This window comes from Rhinoderma darwinii, chromosome 4, assembly GCF_050947455.1.
Source record: "Rhinoderma darwinii isolate aRhiDar2 chromosome 4, aRhiDar2.hap1, whole genome shotgun sequence".
Classification (NCBI taxonomy): Eukaryota; Metazoa; Chordata; class Amphibia; order Anura; family Rhinodermatidae; genus Rhinoderma; species Rhinoderma darwinii.
The window spans coordinates 199114464-199141373 of record NC_134690.1 but is presented as its reverse complement, the minus strand read 5'-3'; positions in this window follow the sequence as shown (position 1 = coordinate 199141373).

The window sequence follows — 26910 nt, the reverse complement described above, 5'->3', positions numbered from 1 at the left end:
AAACGTCTGAAAATACGGAGCTGTTTTCACAGCATTTTTCACAGCATTTTTAATGGCGGTTTTTGGAGCTGTTTTTCTATAGAGTTTATGAAAAACGGCTCCAAAAACAGCTCAAGCAGTGACATGCACTTCTTTTTCGCAGGCTTTTTTTACGCTGCCGATTTTCAAAACGGCCGTGTAAAATACACCCCGTTGGAACAGAATGCCGTTTTTCCCATTGAAATCAATGGACAGATGCTTGCAGGCATTCTGCTTTCGATCCTTCAGGTGTTTTTCGGGCCGTTTACACTCCATGTGAACATACCCTTACAGACAAAGTTTATCCTGTTTCTAAATCTGGCCATACACAGCCATAGACGTTACAATGATTTTGCAACTAGTAATGACATTGGCTACGTCTCAGATAGAATTGGATCTGACTGATGAAAATCGACTCCATTGGTTGTCAGTGGTAAATTGTACCATCGTGTCATTTACTTTCCTTTTGTCAATGAAAAATGCATGTGTGGCAATACCAATGTATGATATTACCACGATACAAATAATTTTTCATGGGATATATCTGTTTGTGCAGGGCCATTACTTAATAAGTATTCTGATTGCATGAAATAAAATCAGAATATTTGTCTCATTTGAGTAAAATCTTTAGTTCTATGTCGAACTTAATCAGTCTGGGCTACATGGAAGGCAATATTGTTCTCTATTGTGAATAGCCAAAGGAGCACATACCATGGAGAATTTACGGTCACCTTTTTTCTTAGACCTCGTTCACATCTGCATCGTGCTTCCGTTCATGGGTTCCGCTAGACCTTTCCCTCAGGGGAACCCATGAATGGAAAGCCAAACGGAAACCATAGCTTCCATTTGCATTACCATTGATTTCAATGGTAATGCTTCCGTTGCAAATGTCTCCGTTCCGTAGGGTTTCAGTTTTTTTTTTTAGCAGAAATAATAGCGTAGCCGACTGTGCTATTGTTTCCACAAAAAAAAACTGTTTTAAACCCTCTCCTGGTTTAGGCTTCCGAATACTGATGCAAAATAGAGACCAACCAGCGGCGTAGCTATAGGGGTCGTAATGGTCGCAGTTGCGACAGGGCACCTAAGCCTGGGGGGCCCACAGGGACCCCATTGCCACACATCGCTGACAGCATTGGTCCAAGTTCTAACAGTTTCTGCCTCCTCAGGAGCTGACGGCTCCTTGCTCCAGCATTCACTGTGCCGTGAGCCATGAGCAGCTCAGCCCAGACAGACGCGATGTAGTGACGTCATCGTGCCTGTCTGCGCCGAGTCACTCATAGCACAGGCCAAAGAAGGAGAAGGATCTCCTCCACTCATCGTGGGAACGGGGATAGATAAGTAATTATTTTATGGGCATGGGAGGGGGGCTGATATGCTCGGAGCTATAGGAGCGTTATACTGTATGGGGGCATTATACTGTATGGGGCAGCTATTGGGGGCATTATGCTGTGTGAGCAAAGCTATGGGGAGCATTATACTGTGGGGGCAGCTATGGTGAGCATTATACTGTGGGGGAGCATTATATTGTGGGGGCAGCTATGGGGGCATTATACTGTGGGAGTAGCTATGGGGGCATTATACTGTGTGGGGGCATTATACTGTGGGCAGGTATTGGGGCATTATACTATGGGTGCAGCTATGGGGGCATTATACTGTGTGGGGGAATTATACTGTGGGGGCAGTTATGGGGGTATTATACTGTGGGGCAGCTATGGGGGGAATTTTACTGTGTGGGTGTAGCTATGGTGTGCATTATACTGTGTGGGGGCAGCTATGGGGAGCGTTATACTGTGTGGGGCAGCTATCTGGAGCATTATACTGTGTGTGGGTACATTATACTGTAGAAGCAGCTATGGGGGGCATTATACTGTGGGGGCATCCATGGGGGCTGTTGGGCAAGGTGGCTGTACATAGGCGCGTGCAGGGGTCTGGTGGTGTTGGGGAGGGGTAGGGGGGCCCAAGCTGAATTCTTGCACCAGGGCCCATGAGCTTTTAACTACGCCCCTGAGACCAGCATACGCAAGTGTGAATGACTCCTTATAGGAAGTCGAGTAACATATAAAAGCCCTATCTGTACTTTATGTAAATTGTAGGTTCATGGGTCTAATATAGGCATTTTATGACTTACTGTAATTTCATATTTCTTTATTTTTACCATATTATGTTTCATTCTCATTCATAAACCAGGCCAATAGACCATCTTTGTTTCCTTCCTTTCTGTGTTTCCCTATTTATGTGCCTTCTCTCCATAAAGTCATGACCTTCATTATTCAAGTAATCTGTATTTAAATTGAAATTTGCAGGGCTCATCACTGTTTTTCATTATATGCATACAAGTTTTTCATCATTATTTGCAATATATGCATGCAGGTTGAAAGAAATCTACAAAAGCTCTTGTAAATTATTGAATCACAGAGGTAGAACCATAAAGGATTTATGTTACAGAAAACTTGCTAATGATGTTCATTTTCATATCAATGATTGTGTAATTGTAAGTAATCAAAATATGTTGGCTGTAGTAGGCATGTTAGTCATTGTATATTATATTTTTGGCAGTTTGTGATTGGCAAGCTTAAAAGATCAAGTCCAAGTCCATCAGGGAATTTTAATATCCCCTTCATCTTTTTGCATATCTTTTTTTACAGACTCTTTAGATGTCAATTAAAATTTGGTCTCGGAATGCACTGTAATACATAATACATAATAGCAAAAGGAATAGGTAATACGAAGGATATAACAGAGGACACTGGGGGAATAGGGAAACTCTACAGTATATTAAACTGCATTGTATTTGAGTTATATCAATGTTATATTATAATATATACTCATGGGAAGATACAATTAAATGACATCTTTGATTTTTTTAATGCCCCGTTGTGATGTTTTTCAGGAAATGTTACTTTTAGTCTGGAAGCCCCTAATGAATATCCATCAGCAGACGTTTTGATTAAGATATAAAAATTATAATCAGGAGGATTGCAGTGTGAGTTATATAATAACCTTCTCATAGCGCAGAATATTCTAACATGATTTGTGCAAAAAAAACCAACATTTTGGTGACAGACACACAATTAAAATTCAGTACCATTCTCAGATGATTAGGACATCACAGGTATAAACATAAAGAGAGACCCCTGCTAGACAGAATATTAGGGAAGTACCCAGCAGATACGCAACCTGATTTTCTACATAATATTGGCCACCAAACAAATAATTGCTGAAGCCTGAAAGCACCATTTTTTGTTATTTTAGAAGTTAAAAACAGGGTTTACTGGTATATGGTCAATAAGAAACATTCCTCCATTTTCGCAGACACTTAACATAAGTTTACCCTGGTATGGCTTCCCTGGCTGACATACATTTACCCTCTGGGTACTACTTCAGTCATCCTCCCTGCAGTCCTCCTTTTTTTCCGCATTTTCTACTCTTTGTCTATCCTTTTCCTTTGCTTATGTGAAGAAACCCTCCATTATACTCTTTATTCTAACTTTATACTTTGAAACCACAACTGCAATGGTCTGACCACAACGGCTGCCCGCCTGAGATGCATGATTTTTTTCCCCATTTTTTTCATTGACAATTTCAGTGGTCCTTCTTATTATTCTTACACCATTCTTATTGATGCTTGTATGTGGTTGTTGACTACATCCTACGTTGCTACTATACATACTTTTTTATGTCTTATTTTATATATTTCTGTTGCTTTTATAGTGCCAACATATATTCTGCAGCATTGTACAGAAGTTGTCATCACTCACAGTGCCCAGTGGGGTTCACAATAACATATCAGTATGTTTTTGGAGTATGGGAGGAAAACAAGGTTCCTGAAGGAAACCCAAGCATGGATAATACTTATGCTGGAATTTATTTATTTTTATTGCTTATATAGCACCGACATATTATGCAGCACTATGTGGGGACTGTAGCCATTCACATCAGTCCCTGTCTTCAATGGGTCCCACAATTTCCCTAGCTCAGACACATACACTAAGGTCAATTTCATATGGAGCCAATTAACTTATCATTTTGGGAGGAAACTGGAGAACCTGGAGAATCCCACACAAATACAGCCAGGACATATATAATTTATGCAGATGTTGCCCTTGGACGGATTTGAATCCAGGACTCCAGTACTGCAAGGAGTCATTGTGCTACCGATAGATAAAAATAACAGTTAAAAAAAATGTTATACAATTCTTTCAGCAGCCTTCTGCAAAATGCCATTCTTATTTACACCCAGATAATGCCTACTCCACTATGTTCTCATTTAATACTGTATGCAAGAGAAACTTGTAAAATATAGCCCTCGAGAGTCTTACCACTGAGAGCCAACAGCTAGAAGTGTAAACTGAGCAGAAACATAAAAGAGCAGAAAGAAGCAGCACTGAGGAGGAGAGACACATTCACTCAGCATGATGCAGTATCCTCAAGGCAAACACAAACACATTAAATAATATACAACCCTGCTAAAGGTCAGATAAGGTTACAGTGCAGAGTAAATAGCACTATTCTAAAAGCGAGATTCTGCATTTTTTTTTAGATCTGAATAGCGTGCTACAATATTTAGGTGCCTTTTCTTAAGTCTTAAAAAAAATGTCACTCAAAGAAATGATGATTGATAAACTTAAACCAAACACTATGTTGTTTTTAGGTCAAAGACGTCTGTGCAGATTAATTTCTTAATATCTTAATAGCGGTTGGGGTTCAGTTTCTCTAACATGGAGCACCATACCCCTTGTATAGACATAGATTTAAAGGGGTTTTCCGACACCTATAATTATATTTTTTTTTTAACCTTGCACCAATTATTATTTTCTATATTAAAACCCACTGAATATCATTTTTAAAATTTTTTAATTTTCTTTAATTTTTTAATTTTGCATTACTCTTCTTTGTTGACATTTAGAGGTTTATTTACATCTGTGCGTTTCTTCCGATCATTCTAAACAGAAGCTAGGGGCTGCGCATGCGTAATGTATTTTCGTTTAGTGCACATGCGTGATTCAAATACACCTTTTTTTAAACACACATGCGCTGGCTTACTAAATAGACGTTCAGCCTACTACAAAAATGTCACTGATGACGCGCCGTTCATGGAGAAGACCGGAAGAGGAGCTCGTCTGGAAGTGAAGAACATAGAAGACCGGTCGGCACATCATCGGAAGAGAAAACTTGAGATGCATGCGGAGTCACGTCTCACTACTCGGGACTAGAAGACATAAACATCTTTGCATCGGTGATTATATTAGAAAGTTAGTTTAATACATATTTAAAACATTTTGCAAACATAGTTTTACAAAGGTGGAAAACCCCTTTAAAAGATAACATTTAAAAGTTTCATTTACAACAGTATGCAGTAAGCTCTTTAGCTCCCCCTAATGGTGGCTGCAACCAGCTAAACATGTATCATTTAATTCTATGACTATGCGGAAGATCTAGAGCTCAGTATAAGAAAAATGAAGATCCAACCACTAGTAAGTATATTCTGCAGAGTTATTCAGCACAGTATTTAGAGAAAAAAAAATGGTATACCAGGGTACACGTAACCATCAAGGTGGCTGAGCTTCAATTCCCTTGTCCAGAAGAACCAAAATGTAAGACATTTATACATTCTTAAGATAGTTCCCCCAAATCTTTATCTCAATTAATCTTGTTCCATATGTTACATTTATGCGTTCATGTGGAAATAAAGTATTGACACCTATACATTCAAAAGTTTTGCAGCCCTAGTTTGGGAATTATCCATTCCCAAACGCATGCTAGATATAAGCAATATTACTATATTGCATTTTCATTTGAGCATTTTACACTATTCGTACTTAACCCCTTGCCGCACCTTGACGTTAATGCACGTCAATGTGTGCAGTAACTTCGCGCACCTTGACGTGCAATAACGTCAGTGCTTTGACAGTTAACCGCCGCGCGGCGCTACACCGCAGCGGCGGTTAACTGTGCAGTGTGTCAGCCCTGCCCTCCCCATTGCCGATCAGCGGCCTGTCGCCGCTGAAATCGGCAATTAACCCCTTCGATGCGGTGGTCGATTGCGATCACCACATTGAAGAGGTTTACAGCGGATCGGCAGCCCCCCACATGTATTTGCGGGGGCTGGCGATCCTTCTCACGGCAACCAGAGGCCAGACAATGACCTCCGGGTTGCCATGTACGGAAGCCTCGGATTGTCAGCCTCCGGCCAGTCCTCCGATGCTTCCTGTCAGTGTGACTGTCACATCACAATGACAGTTAGAACACATTACACTACGTGTGTAGTGTAATGTGTTCCAGCAGCGATCAGAGCTGAATGTCTAAGTGTCCCCTAGTGGGACAAGTAAAAAAAAAGTAAAAAAAAGATAATAAAAATGTTTTTAAAAAGTGTAAAAATAAAAGTTAGAAGTGACATAAACAAAGAATGCTTTTTTTCCTATAATAAGTCTTTTATTATAGGAAAAAAATTAACACGTTAAAAAAAAGTACACATATTTGGTATCACCGCGTTCATAATGACCCCAACTATAAAACAGTAATATTATTTTTCCCGCACGGTGAACACCGCGAAAAAAATAAACGAAAAACAGTGCCCGAATCACAATTTTTTGGTTACCAACCCTCCCAAAATATACAATAAAAAGTGATCAAAAAGTCGCATGTATGCCAAAATGGTACCAATACAAACTACAACCCGTCCCGCAAAAAACAAGCCCTTACACCGTGTTTTTGACAGAAAAATAAAAAAGTTATCGCTCTCAGAATATGGTGACACAAAAAATAATTTATAAATAAGTGATTTTATTGCACAAACGCTGCAAAACATAAAAAAATTCTATACATATGGTATCGCCATAATCGTACCGACCCGCAGAATAAAATATAATGGTAATTTATAGCCCAGGGTGAACGCCCAAAAAAAAAAAGAATAAAAAACATTGTCAGAATTGACTGGTTTTGGTCACCTTGCTCGCCAAAAAATTGAATAAAACGTGATCAAAAAAATTTCTGGTACCCCAAAATGGTACCAATCAAAACTACAGATTGTCCCGCAAAGAATAAACCCTCACACAGCTCCGGTGGAGAAAAAAATAAAACAGTTCTGGCTCTCAGAATATGGCGATGCAAAATGTGCAGGGTGTTCCAAAAGCGGATAAGATTGGGCGTCATTTATCAGTGCGACACCGGCCACATATCTGTGGATTATTATTTATTTACTCCATTATTGTACCCTCTTATTATACCCTGATGTACCCCGCTCAGATAACATATGCCCCCACATTATAAACTGAAACACCAGTAAAATCCCAAACAGAACAACTACCAAGCTACATCTGCGCCCCAAAAGCCAAATGGCGCTCCCTCCCTTCTGAGCCCTGCAACGTGCCTAAACACGAGTTTACGTCCATAGATATGGCATCGCCATACCCGGGAGAACCCTGTTAATATTTTATGAGGTATTGTCTTCAGTGGCACAAACTGGGCATAACATGTAGTGCACTAAAATGGCATATGAGTGGAAAATTTAAATTTTCACTCTGCACCATCCGCTGCACATTAACCCCTTCACGTACCACGACATAGCATGGCGTAGTGTGGGGGGTGATGTATGGAGCGTCTCATGTGAAAAATAAAGAATTTAAAATGGCAAAATCACTGTTTTTTGGTCACCTTGGCTCTACCTAAAAATGTAATAAAAAAGTGCTCAAAAAGTTGTATGTACCAAAAAATGTTACCAATAAAAACGACCGCTCGTCCCTCAATAAATAAGCCCTCATACCGTTCTATTGACTGAAAAATAAAAAAGTTGTGGCTCTTGGAACGCGGGGAGGAAAAAACTAAAAAGGAAAATAAAAAAATGGATTAGTCCAGAAAGGGTTAATTACTTTCTAATGAAAAACCATTTATGACCACACATGGGGTATAGCCGTACTCGGGAGAAATTGCTTTACAAATGTTGGGCAGCTTTTTCCCCCTTTATCCTTTGTGAAATTGAAAAAATGCAACATCTTAGTGGAAGAAATGTTGATATTAATTTTCACGGCCTAATTCTAATAAATCCTGCAAAAGACTTGTGCCCACTATATCCCTAGATAGATTCTTTAAGTGGTGTAATTTCCACTTTTGGGGGGTTTCCACTGTTTTGGCCTCTCAGGGGCTTTGCAAATTCGACACGGCACCCAAAAACCATTTCAGCTAAATTTGAGCTCCAAAAGACAAATAGCGCTCCTTCCCTTCTAAGCCCTGCTGTGGGTCCAAACAGCAGTTTATTACCACATATGGCATATTTCCGTAATCGGGAGAAATTGTTTTACAAATGTTGGGGTGCTTTTTCTCCTTTATTCCTTGTAAAAATTAAAAATGGCTACCTTTTTTCAGAAAAAAAGTCGATTTTTACCTTTACAGAATAATTCCAATGAATTCAGGAAAACAACTGTGCGGTCAAAATGCTAACTTTACCCATAGAAAAATTCCTTGATGAGTGTAGTTTCCAAAATGGGGTCACTTTCCGGGGGTTTCCACTATTTTGTTCCCTCCAGTGCATTTCAAACGCGACGCGGCACTGAAAACTATTCCAGCAATATCAGAATTTCAAAATCCAAATGGTGCTCCTTCCATTCTGAGTCCTGCTGTGGGTCTAAACAGCAGTTTATTACCACATATGGGCTATTGCTATAATCGGGAGAAATTGCTTTACATATGTTGGGGTGTTTTTTCTCTTTTATTCCTTGAAAAAATTAAAAATTTCTACGTTTTTTTCACAAAAAAGGTAGATTTTCATCTTCACATACTAATTCAAATAAATTTAGCAAAAAAACAGTGGGTTCAAAATGCTAACTATACCCCTAGATATATTCCCCGAGGGGTGTAGTTTCCAAAATGAGGTCACTTTTGGGGGGTCTTTATTGTTTTGGCCCCACAAGACATCTTCAAACCTGACATGGTACCTAAAATATATGCTAAAAAATAGGAGGCCCCAAAATCCTCTAGGTACTCCTTCTATTCTGTTCTGAGGCCTGTATTTCAGTAAATTAGCGCACTAGGGCCACATGTGGGATATTTCTAAAAACTGCAGAATCTGGGCAATAAATAATAAGTTACATTTCTCGGGTAAAACCTTCTGTGGTATAGAATTTTTTTTATTACAAATGAATTTTGTAAAAAAAAAAAAATGAAATTTGTAACTTTCACCTCTACTTTGCTTTAATTCCTGTGAAACGCCTAAAGGGTTAAAACACTTTCTGAATGCTGGTTTGAATACTTTGAGGGGTGCAGTTTTCAAAATGGGATAATTTATGGGGACTTTCTAATATATAAGGCCCTCAAAGCCACTTCAGTACTGAACTGGTCCTTGTAAAAATCGCCTTTTGACATTTTCTTGAAAATATGAGAAATTGCTGCTAAAGTTCTAAGCCTTGTAACGTCCTAGAAAAATAAAAGAATGTTCAAAAAACGATGCCAAACTAAAGTAGACATATGGGAAATGATAACTAGTGACTATTTTGTGTGGTATTACTATCTGTTTTACAAGTAGCTACATTTAAATTTAGAAAAATGCTAATTTTTGCACATTTTCTTCAAATCTTGGTGTTTTTTACAAATAAATATTGAATTTATCGACCAAATTTTTTCCTAACATAAAGTACAATATGTCACGAGAAAACAATCTCAGAATCACTTGGATAGGCAAAAGTATTCCGGAGTTATTACCACATAAAGTGACACATGTCAGATTTGAAAAATCGGCTTCGTCCTGAAGGCCAAAACAGGCTCAGTCCTGAAGGGGTTAAAGGCAAGGCATTGAATTTTGAATGTTATTGTTGTTATACCAGTATATCCATGGCTGCTTTCAAGTTCTGCTGGTGCATCCACTGCTAATATTTTGTCTGTTTACTTTAAAGGTTCCCTTATACAGGGTGGGCCATTTATATGGATACACCTAAATAAAATGGGAATGGTTGGTGATATTAACTTTCTGTTTGTGGCACATTAGTATATGGGAAGGGGGAAACTTTTCAAGCTGGGTGTTGACCATGGCGGCCATTTTAAAGTCGGCCATTTTGTATCCAACTTTCGTTTTTTCAATGGGAAGAGGGTCATGTGACACATCAAACTTATCGAGAATTTCACAAGAAAAACAATGGTGTGCTTAGTTTTAATGTTACTTTATTCTTTCGTGAGTTATTTACAAGTTCCTGACCACTTATAAAATGTGTTCAAAGTGCTGCCCGAGTAGATTGGTCGTCGTGGGCCAGTTGAATGGCCCCCTAGGTCTCCCGATCTGACCCCCTTAGACTTTTATCTTTTGTGTCATCTGAAGGCAATTGTCTATGCTGTGAAGATACGAGATGTGCAGCAACTGAAACTACGGATACTGGAAGCCTGTGCTAGCATTTCTTCTGTGGTGTTGCTATCAGTGTGTGAAGAGTGGGAGAAGAGAGTTGCATTGACAATCCAACACAAAGGGCAGCACTTTGAACACATTTTATAAGTGGTCAGAAACTTGTAAATAACTCATGAAAGAATAAAGTAACGTTAAAACCAAGCACACCAATGTTTTTCTTGTGAAATTCTCGATAAGTTTGATGTGTCACATGACCCTCTTCCCATTGAAAAAACTAAAGTTGGATACAAAATGGCCGACTTCAAAATGGCCGCCATGGTCAACACCCAGCTTGAAAAGTTTCCCCCCTCCCATATACTAATGTGACACAAACAGGAAGTTAATATCACCAACCATTCCCATTTTATTTAGGTGTATCCATATAAATGGCCCACCCTGTATATTCTGATATGGTGACATAGGTTTCCTGCAGGTCTCTAGACAGATTAGTGTGTATTCCATAGAAAGAATTTCAAATCCAGTGCTCAATGAATATGGAAGGTTAGATCACTTTTCGCTGTTAGTAATCAGAGTAGACTGTACTTTTTTTTATTGTCCAAAGTCATTCTCTAAGTCACTGGAAAATAGTATCCCATGAATTATGTGGCATATTAGCTTTCACATCCCAGGCTAAAGGGCATTCTCCTCTCCTAACAATTCTCAGCCCATCAGTAGCAAGGGGTCTGGCAATTCCAGAAATGTAAGAAGTTGAAGTAAAATAACTTGTCACCGTTGGGATAGCAATCCTTTTTTGCCAATAAAATTGTGAGCATCCAAAGAGACAGTTTATGTTGAGAATCCCTTGTAATTCTAGTCCTGAAGTCCAGAAATCAATCACAATGCGGGAAATTATCCGAAGCAGTTTTTTTTTATTTTGTGTATATATAAACTTACATACAGTACACAGAGTAAAAAAAAAAAAACATTAGTAGAAATAAGATAGCAAACTTTTTTTTGCCATACTTTGATATTGTTAGATCCTCTTATATGGTCTTCACTGCTCATAAAATTCAGATGGCTTGACATTCGATTTTTTATTCTTTTCTTTTTTTTGTAGTAGATTAGAGACAAATGTAGCAGTACTTTTGTGTTTTGGGGTTGACATTTACCAATGATGAGGCATGAGGGTCACCCATGTTTTAAAGGTGAGGCCCCAGTGGAAAAAGCTTTTAAGTCCCACATTAAAAGGTTAGTGTTGCATCAGGTCATATAAAATATTTGTTCTGCATTTCTGTATGCCAATTGAAAAGTAGAATACATAGGATATATATTGTAGGCAGAAAGTAGTAGCCCCAAGTGCATTATTATTTTTTTTAGCTATTCTGTTGCTCATAAATTCATGTTATTTTAAAGAACGTAGCAGTAAACAAACTCATCAGACTACCAAGGGATAACTTAAGCAGTATACATATATCAAGTAAGGCCTTTTGCAAACACAGATGATCACTCTTGGTATTTTTCAAATATGGGTAAATCTCCTGATGGCAAAAATCAACTATTGAATTTACTATGTTAAACAGTGCTTCAAGTCTGACTATTTTTACGTTTGCATGTCAAACTACTACTTCTGTAATTAAAACCCCTTTGCACACCACATCACGTCGTGGTGCGGGTGGTGATGTATGGAGCGGGCTCACGCGCTGAGCCCGCTTCATAAACTGCGGGTGTCAGCTGTGTTTTACAGCTGACACCCTTGACTAACTGCCAAGAACAGCGAACGTGCTGTTCCTGTCTGTTTAATGCTTTAAATGCTGCGGTCAATCGCGACCACAGCATCTGAGGTGTTAAAAAGAGGGGGGATCGATCGTGGGGTTCCGATGGTTGTCATGGCAGCCCAGGGACCTAATGAAGGTCTGCCATCACTCTGCCTCTGGCAGGGCTTAACTGAAGCCTGTAAAAATGACGATACCAGATGTATGGTTAAATCGCTGGTTCAAGTCCCCCATGGGGACTAATAAAATGTGTAAAAAAAGTTAAATAAAGTTTAAAAAAATAAAATAAACAAAATTGGTATTGCTGCATCCGTAAAAGTCCAAACTATTACAATATACCATTATTTAACTCGCACAGTGAATGCCGTAAAAAATGTAAAATGAAATTTTTTTTGTGTCAAATTAGCTGTCAAAAAAATACATTTACAAAAAGTAATCAAAAAGTTGTATGTACCAAAGAATGGTACCAATAAAAACTACAGCTCGTCTCGCAAAAAATAAGCCCTCGCACCGCTCAATCTACGAAAAAATAAAAAAGTTATGTCTTTCAGAATGTGTTTTTTCTTTGTAAAAGTAGTAAAATATATTAAAAAAATACATAAATTTGGTATCATGGTAATCGTATTGAGCCGCAGAATAAAGTTAAGTTGTTGTTTTTACCGCATTGGGGAAAGCCAATGTAGGATTCACAGTTTTTTCCTATTTCAGCCTGCAAAGAATTATTTTTCACTTTCCCAGTAAATTATATGGTACTTATATGGTGCCAATAGAAACTACAACTCCTCCAGCAAAAAATAAGCCCCCACACCACTCTACTGACAGAAAAATAAAAAAAAAGTTATGGCTCTTGGAAGGCGGGGAGTAAAAAACGAAAATGAAAAAGCAAAAAATGGCTCAGTCCCGAAGGGGTTAAAAATGATTTCAGAGGAAATAAAATGCTAATCAATTAACTCTAGGTATAATGTCAAATCTGTGGCGTACATAGGGCAGTGGTGGCCCGTAGTAAAAAATGCAATATTAGGAAGCTCTGCTGGTCTGCCACCTGCAGTCACCATTGCAAGACAAGAAGCCCAGAGAGAGATTTTTGTCCCCTCTACCACCATCTTTTAATTATTTTTAGGGAAGAATGGTGGCATCTCTATCTAGCCATGTAATTCACTGAATTTGAGCGTGGGACTGTAATAGGATGCCACTGTTGCAACAAATTAGTTTGTGAAATTTCTTCCCTCCTAAATATTCCATGATCAACTGTGAGTGGTATTATTGCAAAGTTAAAGCATTTAGGAACCAAGGCAACTCAGCCATAAGGTGGCTCACCATGTAAAGTTACAGAGCGGGGTCGCCGACTGCTGGGGCGCATAGTGCAGAAAAGTAGTTGACTCAATAACTGGAGAGTTGCGAACATCCAGTGGTAGTAATATCAGCACAAAAACTGTGCGCTAGGAGCTTCATGGCATGGGTTTCCATGACCGAACAGCTGCATGCAAGACTTACAGCACAATGCCATCGGATGGAGAGGGGTAAAGCACGCAGCCACCGGACTCTGGAGTAGTGGAAAGGTGTTATGTGGAGTGATGAATCACAGTTCTCTATTTGGCAGTCTGATGGACCAGTCTGGGTTTGGCGAATGCCAGGAGAACTTTACCTGCCTTAGCATTGTGCCAACTTTAAAGTTTGATGTAGGGAGGTTAATAATGATATGGGGTTGTTTTTCAGGGGTTGCCTAGACTCCTTAGTTCCAGTGAAAGAAAATAATAATAATGCTTAAAGGGAACCTGTCACCAGCATTTCACCTATTGAACTTTACTTATCCCTCACTGGCCGCTGCTATCAAAACTTCATTGCCGTTATCCCCTCTCCTAAACTCGTCCTCTGACTGTAAGTATCGGTCTCCAAACATTTTGCACCTTTTATCATAATAATCCGGTGTCCCTTTGTACGCACACACCAGAAGAGGACATCAATGCACAAGCAAGGGATTTTGTGTGCTGGGGGAAGGCAAGGAGCTGTCAATCAAAAGTAAGGAGGCAGGGTAAACTCGGAAAGACTTGAGGAATGAAGATATGACTCTTTTCAAACGAAGATTTGACTCTTTTCAAACAAAGATATAACACTTTTATGCTCATTAGCATACGATGTGGGAACACTAAAAAACTGAATACTAAAGCTACAGAGCCGACTAAGACGACAATTATAGGTTATATAGAAATGATTTTTCACCCACTACCACCAGGTATTGATGGTTTAATAGGTGAAATGCTGGTGACAGGTTCCCTTTAAGCATACCAAGACATTTTGGATAATTGTATGCTTCCAACTTTGTGGGAACAGTTTAGGGAAGTTCCTTTTCTGTTCCAGCATGACTATGCCCCAGTGCACAAAGCAAGGTCCATAAAGGCACGGTTGGGTAAATTTGGTGTGGAAGAACTTGGCTGGCCGCAGAGAGCCTTGACCTCAACCCCATCGAAAACCTTTGGGATAAACTAGAATGGAGATTGCTAGCCAGGTTCTATCATTCTACATCAGTGTCTGTACACAAATGCTCCTCTGGATGAATGGGCAAAAATTCCCACTCAAAATCTTGTAGAAAGCCTTCCCAGAAGAGAGGAAGCTGTTTAACCCCTTAAGGACAAACAGGGTAAATTTTTGCTTTTTCATTTTAGTTTTTTTTGTCCCCGCCTTCCAAAAACCATAACTTTTTTATTTCGACATAGCCGTATGAGGGTTTGTTTTTTTGTGGGACAAGTTGTGTTTTTTCATGACACCATTTAATGTACCATATAATGTACTGGGAAACTGAAGAAAATTATTTGTGGGGTGTAATGGGCAAAAAACAGTGATTGTGCTATTTTTTGGAATTTTGATTTTACGGCATTCACCTTGCAATAAAAACTACATATTCACTTTATTCTATATCTTGGTTGATATTATTACATCAATGCTAAATTTACATTTTTTTATGTTTTACCACTTAAGAAAATTATATTTTTCGGTTGATTTAATGGTGTGATGGCTTATTTATTGCAGGGAGAGCTGTAGTTTTTATTAATACCATTTTGGGGTACATGCGACTTTTTATGGCATTTTTATTTTTTTTATTTTTACGGCGTTCAACGAGCAGGTTAATTAACATTATATATGTTTGAACTTTCAATATTATTTTTTCGAAGTCCACCTAGGGAACTTGAACCAGTAATCATTGGTTCACTTGCACTATTGCAGTATATAGCGATTTTGACAGTCTCCTATTAAGCCCTGCAGAGGCAGGGCTTAATAGGTGTACAAAGATGGCAGGCCTGGGGGCTTGACAACCATCGGGGGGCCGATGGCATGTCAGAGGGAGCCGCTCCCACCTCATTCAAATGTTTTAGATGCCACAGTCTGCATTGACAGCAGCATCTAAGGGGTTAAAAGGGTGCTCAGCCCAGGGTTAAGCTGCAAAGGGGGATCAACTTGATATCAAGGGTATGTTCACACGATGAGTCAAAAACGGTTGAAAATTACAGAGCTGTTTTTAAAGAAAACAGCCTCTGATTTTCATCCATTTTTGATGGTGAAAAAGTTTTTTGAGGTGTTTTTTCTAGACTTTTTTGGAGCTGGTTTTCCATTGACACAATGAAAAACACCTACAAAAACGGCTCAAGAAGTGACAAGTGAAATTTATTTTGTGTAGCCCAAAATCTGAGCCATAAGTTGTTTATTTTTCAATTGATTAAGTGGTATGAGGGCGTATATTTTGCGGGATAAGCTGTAGTTTTTAATGATACCATTTTGGGGTTCACACAACATTTTGATCACATTTTATTCCAATATTTGTGGGTGATGAGGTGACCAAAAAATAGCGATTCTGGCGTTTACACTTTTTTTTAATGGCGCACACTGTGCGGGTTAAATAATGATATACTTTAATTGTTCAGACTTTTACGGATGCGGCGATACCAATTATGTTTATTTTATTTTTTTATTTTTTTACTATGCTCTAGGGCGAAAATGGAAAAAGGGTTTTTTTTTGAACTTTTAACTTTAAATATTTTTTTACCTAAAAAAATAATTATTTTACTAATTTTTACTTTTTTTATTAGTCCCCAAGGACGATATACTGCAATACTAATGTATTGCAGTATATTGTCTTTCTGACAGGCTTCTATTAAGTCCTACCAGAGGTAGGGCTTAGTAGGAGCACAAAGATGGCAGACCTGGGGGACTCCATTAGGCCCCCAGGCAGCCATAGCAACTATCGTCAACCCACGATTGCATTGAGCGGGGTGCGATGAGCTGCTAGAGGGGGTCGTCCCCCTCTTTCGAACGATTTAAATGCCACGGTCGCTATTGACCGCGGCATTTAATGGGTTAAATGAGCGGGATCACGCTCGAGCGCGATCCCGCTTGTTACTGTGAAGTGTCAAGGCGTTTACGCCTAAAATATGCCTAAAAATACAGCGTGCAAACATAACCTAATGCCTATGGATTTAGAATGGGACGTCATAACAGCTGCTGTAGGTGTTTTGTGTAGGTGTCCCAATTCTTGTGTCCATAGAGTATATATACTAGTCCTTCTCATCATCAAAAAGTTCATTTATTTAAAAAATTATTTCTAGTATCGAAATTTTGGTCTACTGAAAAGTATGTGCAGTATATGCCCTCAATACTTGGTCGGGGCTCCTTTTGCATGAATTACTGCATCAATGCGGCGTGGCATGGAGGCGATCAGCCTGTGGCACTGCTAAGGTGTTATGGAAGCCCAGGTTGCTTTGATAGTGGCCTTCAGCTCGTCTGCATTGTTGGGTCTAGTGTCTCATCTTCCTCTTGACAATACCCCATGGGGTTTAGGTCAGGCAAGTTTGCTGGCCAATCAAGCGCAGTGATGCTGTGGTTATTAAACCAGGTATTGGTACTTTTGGCAGTGTGGGCAGGTGCCAAGTCCTGCTGAAAATAAAATCAGCACACGGTTGCTCAGTGGTCCAAAGTCCTGTTTTCAGATGAAAGTAAATTTTGCATTTCATTGGGAAATGAAGGTCCCAGAGTCTGGAGGAAGAGTGGGGAGGCACTCAATCCAAGTTGCTTGCGGTCCAGTGTGAAGTTTTCACAGTTAGTGACGGTTTGGGGAGCAATGTCATCATGTCCGGCCCTAGTTTGGATGGCGCCCTGTGCGGGATTCCCTATTGCTGCCCTCCACAAACCCAAAAAAATGAACCACATATATATATATATATATATATATATATATATATACCCACACACACACGCACATATTGTAACATATATATTGTACATACATAGAGGCACATATTTAGACATACAGGCAAATATACATACATATATATACCGGCACACAAACACACACATGGGGCATATATACACACATAATTGGTCATATACAAATACATAGGTAAATATATAGACATACAGACACAAATATACCCACACAGGCACATATATACACAGTACAGATAGTGCAGCAGATGTTACCTGCAGTCCTATGTAACACCACAGGTAACACAGTGACAGTTCTCTGAGTAATGATAATGTAGTAGTGTTACCTGCAGTCCTGAGTACAGATAATGTAGTAGATGCACACACATAAATATATACACATATAGATACGTCAGTGGCGGATTATCACATGGGCGGTTGGGGCGGCCGCCCGGGGCCCGAGGCTCCCAGGGGGCCCATGGCAGCCCGAACCGCACATCGTCTTATAAACCTATTCAGCGCGCTAGCGCTGCTAACAGGCGAAGATGGGGAGGAGCAGGGAATTGGCCGGGATAGGGGTAGGACACGCCTCCCTGACAGTGCGGGCGCCGCCATTGAGTAACAGAACAGCGACGGACGGCTGTTCTGTTACTCCAAAGCTGGAAGAGAAGAGCCGGGCGGGCGGTCACCGGCGCTGAGGTTAGTTGGCTTATCCTCCTGCCCAACTGGTTCCCGACCGCTGGCTGTATTTTTACCGCCAGCGGTCAGGGACGGGTCCTTAAAACCCGAGCCATAGACTTTCTACGGCTCGGGTTTTAACGTGCTGCCTGCGCGATCGGGCAGCTGAATGTCGGGTCTCCGGCTGTCAGTGACTGCCGGGGACCCTGAGGAGAAGACAGAAGCAGCTTTCGCTGCTTCTGTCTTCTCTGATCTCTTTTACACAGCGCTCAATGAACGCTGTGTAAAGGAATAGAGACAGCAGCAGCGACACTGTCTCTATTCCTCCCGGTGATCATGTGACTGGTCACATGATCGCCGGGTGCCGTTAGTGGCAGGCTGCTGCTGGGTCTTACTAGACCCAGCACAGCTCTATTAGTGACAATCGTCACTATGAGAGAGCTGATTTCCCCTGTAACTGGGGCTGCTGTGCAGCCCCAGTTACAGTGGAAAAACATGGTGTAAAAGAAAGAAAAAAAATATATAAGGTTCCCAAAGGTCTTTTTGGACCTTTGAGGAACAGACCATAGTAATAAAAAAATAGTAAAGTAAAGTGCAAAAAAAATTTAAATAATAAATACACATAAAATACCCACCCCAAAAAAAACGTTCCCCCTGCCAATCATTGTTGTAACGCTAGCGCTGACCCAATTACTGAAGTAACAATTGAGTAAAAAATACCTTTTAATAGTAACTTGTTAAAAACAGGGGTAACACACCACTGTGACATAAGCCCCACCGTGATTATTAAAAAATGTATTAAACAAAAAACACTGAGTCATTATGATGCATATATCTCGGTGTTTGTAACGATATTTTGTCTGGAATCAGCATATATCCAGGGCACACCAGTAGTACAATCCCCAAATAAAGCACAGGTGTCCGAATAAATCGGATCTCCTAGTGCTGGGTGTAACACAATATGACTGTCCCCAATGCAAACATTCCATAAACAATAAACGACCCTACGCGTTTCAGATACTCATCCTCAGGGGTCCGTATCTTGGTAACTCTGGCCTCTTCACCAGCGATAGTGATATTCAACAGCAGATATTCTGCTGTGCGTCACGGCAAGATGCACGTATCGATGTCAACGGCATACTTCATTGCAGGCGCTAGGTTACTATAAACGCTAAAACTCCACCCCTCGTATTAGGCGGCAACACATGAACTGACCAATCCCAGCACCCTCTCGATTCGTGACACCTGCCCATGTGACCCCCCGCCGTCAGCTGACAACCAGGGGTCATCATCGGCCGCATCAACCCGAACGCGCAGGCGCAGTAGAAGCCAAGGACAAGTCGCCCAGACTGCCAAACACGAGGAGGTAAGCGCTACACGATAATGTATTATAAGTATATCTTGCGGGACAGTTAAACACCGCAAGTGGACTACCTCACAGAGCAACTCAAAAGTAAATAAACACTTGTAAGGTGGACATGAATACTAGATCCCTCATGTCAGGAGGGACTGACTGGCAATCTCTAAATGTATCGGCTGACCCATATGGCCATCTCAAAACTTAGTATATTAGGCAAATATGAACTCACCCACCCTATAGGCAACCCAGTGGAGATAGGCCACCCACAGGGGAATGGTAAGGCATATTAGATGAAACATGTGTAATTAGTCTGCTCATTTAAACCTGCTGGTTGTATACATTCCAGTCTATGGATCCATTGTGCTTCTTTGCGTAAAATCAGGTTGTCCCAATCCCCTCCTCTTTTAGGGGGTCTAACAAGTTCAATTGCTTGAAACTTTAAGCATGCTGCCTGACCTTGGTGTTTTGCATGCACATGCTTAGATATTGGGGTGTCCCTAACATGGATAATGTCTCCAACATGCTCCCTAATACGGCGACGAAATTGTCGTGCTGTTTTACCCACATAATTAAGGGGGCATGGACATGTGATTAGGTAGACCACTCCCGCTGTCTTGCAATTGACATAATCCCGAATATTGTATTGTTTCTGTGTGACGACACTAGTGAAGCTATTCCCTTTAAAAATGAATTCACAGGCTTTACAGCTACCACATCTAAAAGTGCCTGGTATTTGTCTATCCAGCCACGTACCCCTAGGTGAGATGGGGTCAAAACAGCTATGCATGACTCTGTCCCTTATGTTTTTCCCTCTCCGATATGTGACAGACGGCCTCTGTGTGATCTGATCTACTAAATCTACATCAGAACTGAGAATACGCCAATACCTATTCAGTATCTGCATGATGTCATTTTGTTTAGAATCATAGGTGCCTATGAGTCTCGTGACCTGTTCTTCTTTCCGTTTTTTAGGGACCAGGAGACATTGCCTATCTGCATCCCTTGCTCCCTCATAGGCCTTCCTAATAACACTCTTGGGGAAGCCTCTGTCCTTCAATCTTGTTTTGAGTTCCTGGGCCTGGCACTCAAAATCACCCATAGAGCTACAATTCCTGCGTACTCTCATAAATTGGCCTTTCGGAATGCCACGTTTGAGGGAATAAGGATGACAGCTATTCCATTGCAGAAAACTATTAGTTGCTGTTTCTTTCCGATGTACCTTGGTGCGGATTGTGCCTTCTTCTGTTTTTGTGATTTTCAAGTCTAAAAAGGACAATTCTTTCTCATTGATCTCACATGTGAATTTTAGTCCTACATCATTATTGTTGAGGGCTGCTACAAAACTATGGAACTCATCCGCTGTAGAGTTCCAGAGGATCAACACGTCATCAATATATCTAATCCATAATCCAACGGATGAAGTCCATTTGACAAATTTGTCCCCAAAGACAATTGTCTCCTCCCACCAGCCAAGAAATAAATTTGCATAGGTGGGAGCAGCAGGACTCCCCATTGCAGTACCACATTGCTGATGAAAAATTTTGTCTTCAAAAATAAATATATTTTTCTCAAGAACAAACTGTAGTAACTGCAAAACAAATTGGTTATGAGCTGCAAACTGAGTACCTCTAGATCCCAGATAATACTCGACCGCTTTATAACCACATTTGTGAGGTATGGATGAATACAACGCCTCAACATCCAGACTAGCCAGGATTGTATCTTTCTCCAGAGAAATACCGTCAATCTGTTTCAAGACATCCATAGTGTCACGTACATATGATGTGAGACTCAAGACAAAGGGGCGCAACACCTGATCAACATATGTACTCACGTTTTGAGTTAAATTATTGATGCCTGAAACAATGGGTCTGCCACGTAAGGGAGAAAAAACCACTCTAGAGAAAAAACAGAACATTGTTCTAAAGGCATCTGATAAAGGTGGGAACATTGTGGTCATGAGCAGGGATGATTATAAGAAAATGTGTGAGGACATTTTATTTAACCATGACTGCTACACCATTTTAAAGGATAACCCTACGGCACTATTCAAGAAAGAGCTGCTGAGCATCTTGAGTGATGCAAAGAGCAGATCTTTGATTAGTGCAGGTGAGTTCGGGTTCCTATACCCACAATTTCCTGTTATGGCGTGTTTTTACAGCCTGCCCAAAATCCATAAAGGGTATCCTCCCTTACGTGGCAGAACCATTGTTTCAGGCATCAATAATTTAACTCAAAACGTGAGTACATATGTTGATCAGGTGTTGCGCCCCTTTGTCTTGAGTCTCACATCATATGTACGTGACACTATGGATGTCTTGAAACAGATTGACGGTATTTCTCTGGAGAAAGATACAATCCTGGCTAGTCTGGATGTTGAGGCGTTGTATTCATCCATACCTCACAAATGTGGTTATAAAGCGGTCGAGTATTATCTGGGATCTAGAGGTACTCAGTTTGCAGCTCATAACCAATTTGTTTTGCAGTTACTACAGTTTGTTCTTGAGAAAAATATATTTATTTTTGAAGACAAAATTTTTCATCAGCAATGTGGTACTGCAATGGGGAGTCCTGCTGCTCCCACCTATGCAAATTTATTTCTTGGCTGGTGGGAGGAGACAATTGTCTTTGGGGACAAATTTGTCAAATGGACTTCATCCGTTGGATTATGGATTAGATATATTGATGACGTGTTGATCCTCTGGAACTCTACAGCGGATGAGTTCCATAGTTTTGTAGCAGCCCTCAACAATAATGATGTAGGACTAAAATTCACATGTGAGATCAGTGAGAAAGAATTGTCCTTTTTAGACTTGAAAATCACAAAAACAGAAGAAGGCACAATCCGCACCAAGGTACATCGGAAAGAAACAGCAACTAATAGTTTTCTGCAATGGAATAGCTGTCATCCTTATTCCCTCAAACGTGGCATTCCGAAAGGCCAATTTATGAGAGTACGCAGGAATTGTAGCTCTATGGGTGATTTTGAGTGCCAGGCCCAGGAACTCAAAACAAGATTGAAGGACAGAGGCTTCCCCAAGAGTGTTATTAGGAAGGCCTATGAGGGAGCAAGGGATGCAGATAGGCAATGTCTCCTGGTCCCTAAAAAACGGAAAGAAGAACAGGTCACGAGACTCATAGGCACCTATGATTCTAAACAAAATGACATCATGCAGATACTGAATAGGTATTGGCGTATTCTCAGTTCTGATGTAGATTTAGTAGATCAGATCACACAGAGGCCGTCTGTCACATATCGGAGAGGGAAAAACATAAGGGACAGAGTCATGCATAGCTGTTTTGACCCCATCTCACCTAGGGGTACGTGGCTGGATAGACAAATACCAGGCACTTTTAGATGTGGTAGCTGTAAAGCCTGTGAATTCATTTTTAAAGGGAATAGCTTCACTAGTGTCGTCACACAGAAACAATACAATATTCGGGATTATGTCAATTGCAAGACAGCGGGAGTGGTCTACCTAATCACATGTCCATGCCCCCTTAATTATGTGGGTAAAACAGCACGACAATTTCGTCGCCGTATTAGGGAGCATGTTGGAGACATTATCCATGTTAGGGACACCCCAATATCTAAGCATGTGCATGCAAAACACCAAGGTCAGGCAGCATGCTTAAAGTTTCAAGCAATTGAACTTGTTAGACCCCCTAAAAGAGGAGGGGATTGGGACAACCTGATTTTACGCAAAGAAGCACAATGGATCCATAGACTGGAATGTATACAACCAGCAGGTTTAAATGAGCAGACTAATTACACATGTTTCATCTAATACGCCTTACCATTCCCCTGTGGGTGGCCTATCTCCACTGGGTTGCCTATAGGGTGGGTGAGTTCATATTTGCCTAATATACTAAGTTTTGAGATGGCCATATGGGTCAGCCGATACATTTAGAGATTGCCAGTCAGTCCCTCCTGACATGAGGGATCTAGTATTCATGTCCACCTTACAAGTGTTTATTTACTTTTGATTTGCTCTGTGAGGTAGTCCACTTGCGGTGTTTAACTGTCCCGCAAGATATACTTATAATACATTATCGTGTAGCGCTTACCTCCTCGTGTTTGGCAGTCTGGGCGACTTGTCCTTGGCTTCTACTGCGCCTGCGCGTTCGGGTTGATGCGGCCGATGATGACCCCTGGTTGTCAGCTGACGGCGGGGGGTCACATGGGCAGGTGTCACGAATCGAGAGGGTGCTGGGATTGGTCAGTTCATGTGTTGCCGCCTAATACGAGGGGTGGAGTTTTAGCGTTTATAGTAACCTAGCGCCTGCAATGAAGTATGCCGTTGACATCGATACGTGCATCTTGCCGTGACGCACAGCAGAATATCTGCTGTTGAATATCACTATCGCTGGTGAAGAGGCCAGAGTTACCAAGATACGGACCCCTGAGGATGAGTATCTGAAACGCGTAGGGTCGTTTATTGTTTATGGAATGTTTGCATTGGGGACAGTCATATTGTGTTACACCCAGCACTAGGAGATCCGATTTATTCGGACACCTGTGCTTTATTTGGGGATTGTACTACTGGTGTGCCCTGGATATATGCTGATTCCAGACAAAATATCGTTACAAACACCGAGATATATGCATCATAATGACTCAGTGTTTTTTGTTTAATACATTTTTTAATAATCACGGTGGGGCTTATGTCACAGTGGTGTGTTACCCCTGTTTTTAACAAGTTACTATTAAAAGGTATTTTTTACTCAATTGTTACTTCAGTGAACCTTATAATTTCTTTCATATTGTGGGAGCACAATTAAATCTTTATCAAACTATACGGTGAAATCGCTGACCCAATTACCCTAATTTAGACATGTAATATATTAAAATTTACGGTAAACAATGACGATTACAAATAAAAGGTCTATTTTAGGGTAAAACTATATTATTACCCCCAAAAAATAGCTGAAACGTAAAAAAGCTTATTTTTTTACTATTATTTTCAAGCTTTATGAATAAAAATTCTAAAATAGCAAAAAAGGTGTGTATAAAAACGATAAAAAACTAAACCTGCATTGTCTACGGAAAAAACGTTGCAAAAATCATGTCGTTTTTCTTTTTTTTTTAATAAAAATGTGTGTTTGGTGCAACGTTGTAATTACGTTTTATTAAAAAATATTTTAACTTTTTGAGATACAGCTGGTTTGTATCCTGTATCCGTCAGGTCAGCAGGACTGACGGGATCAGTGAAACGGGCCCTGCGCTAAATTATAATCTTAGATGTGATAGATTTGAGGTGGATCGTGCGTGTCACTGATCCTGTCAGTCCTGCTGACCTGACGGATACAGGATACAAAGCAGCTGTATCTCAAAAAGTGAAAATATTTTTTAATAAAATCAATCAATCACACTGATACACACACATACATTATATATGTGTGTATATATATATATATATATATATATATATATATATTTATATAATTCTAATATAAAGTTTTTAAATGTGTACATAACCTTGTGGCACTATATACAAGGGGGAGCGCTGTGAGGCACTATATACAAGGGGAGCGCTGTGTGGCACTATATACAAGGGGGAGCACTGTGTGGCACTATATACAAGGGGGAGCGCTGTGTGGCACTATATACAAGGGGGAGCGCTGTGTGGCACTATATACAAAGGGGGAGGTCTGTGTGGCACTATATACAAGGGGGGGCTGTGTAGTGCTATCCACAGTGGTATGTGTGTGGCGCTCTTTATAGGGGGGGCTTTTTGGTGCTATTTACAAGAGGGGAGGGCTGTGAGGCGCTCTCTACAGGGGGCTGTATGGCAATATCTATAGGGGCCTGTGTGTAACGCTCTCTACGGGGGGGGGGGATGTGTGATATATAGAGGGGGCTGTGTATGGCGATATCTATGGGGGTGTGTAATATCTACAGGGACTGTGTGTGGCACTATGTACAGGGGGCTGTGTGTATGTGGTGTTTTACAGTGTGTGGTATTATTATATTCAGGCGCCCAGTGTTTGGTGCTATTATATTTAGGGGTACAGTATGTGGCACCATGATAACTTTATTTTCGTTTATAGGTGTGGAAATGTTGGAAAAGTGAGGAGACGTCTGAGTGGCAAATTCTGCAGAAATGAGTCATGAGTGCTGGACTGGATGGAGAAGAAAAGAGGAAAAAAACTACTAGAATCTGAGACGTCGTCACCTGTGAGTCACTAGATTTATAGAGAATCTGTCACCTTTCCTGACATGTTTATTATAGGAAATCCTTGTATTTCACAAAAAGTCTTTCTGCAGTCCAGGACTGATAGACAATTCCCCTTGTCAGGAGGTTGTGTCCCTGCACAGTGTGATACTGTCAGTATGTAGGGACACCGCGCTGTGACAAGTGAAATCGTAACACTGTTAATGCTTGCCCAAAAAGGTAGTGTTAAAAATAGTTACGGCGCGGCAGGGCGGCGGTGAGGAAGGGGTGCCCAAGTTTGGGTAACAGCCCAGGGCCCATGGTCTACTTAATCCGCCACTGAGATACGTATATAGGCACGTAGACACACAAATACACAGACACCTGCAGTCCTATTTAACACCCCAGATAACACACAGTCATAACTTTCTACTTACAGATAATTTATTAGGCTACATTCACACGAGCGTGACATATTCACGTGCGTGAAAATCGCACGTAAATCTGGTCCATGTGTGTTGCGTTATGAATCAGTGTACTTTGCGAGTGGCATGCGTTTTTAACGCGCTTGCAAAGCACTTATTTTATTTTTTCTAATGGAATTGATGTGCAAGTCACCCACCGCACACAGATGTGCATCCGTGTGCAGTGCATGGTTGTCACGCACCCATTGACTTCAATGGGCGCATAGGTGCGTGAAGATGCATCAATATAGGACATGCAGTGCGTTTCTCACTGTGTAAAAACTCATGCACGTGTGAACGGCCCCATTGAAATCAATGAGTCCGTGTGCTGTGCGTTGTTTCAACAAACCACATACGGATGTGATTAACGCTCATCTGAATGAGGCCTTAGTGTTACCTTCAGTCCTACGTAACACCGCAGATAACACACAGTGATAACTCTCTGGTTACAGATAATGTAATAGTGTTACCTGCAGTCCTACTTAACACCACGGATCCGGTGCAAATGGTTTCCGTTTGTCTTGTTGTGCAAGGGTTCCGTCATTTTGACGGAATCAATACTGTCGTGGAAGTCAATGGCTCAAAATATATCAGACTAAAATTTAGACGAGTGTTCCAACAGACACTCACGCCAGCGACTTTATTCAGCATCCTAATCAGGAGATTTTATACTGATATAAATCTAGAGAGGAGGAATAACACACAGACGCTCCTGGTATGCTTAAAATACTCCTCTGGGGGTTTATTGCCGAACTCAATTACAATAATATCATTCAAAAGGGGTGTAGGCTTGAGGTTAACCAATCAGAGGCAATGTGACAATATTTCTTATTCAGCCAATTACAGACATACAATACATTCCAGATACATCATTATAATTCTTCACACATCAGGTTTGCAGGTGCCTTATCTCTCTTGGCAAGAATATTCCTGTAAGATGGGGGAGGCATTCCCACATGCATAT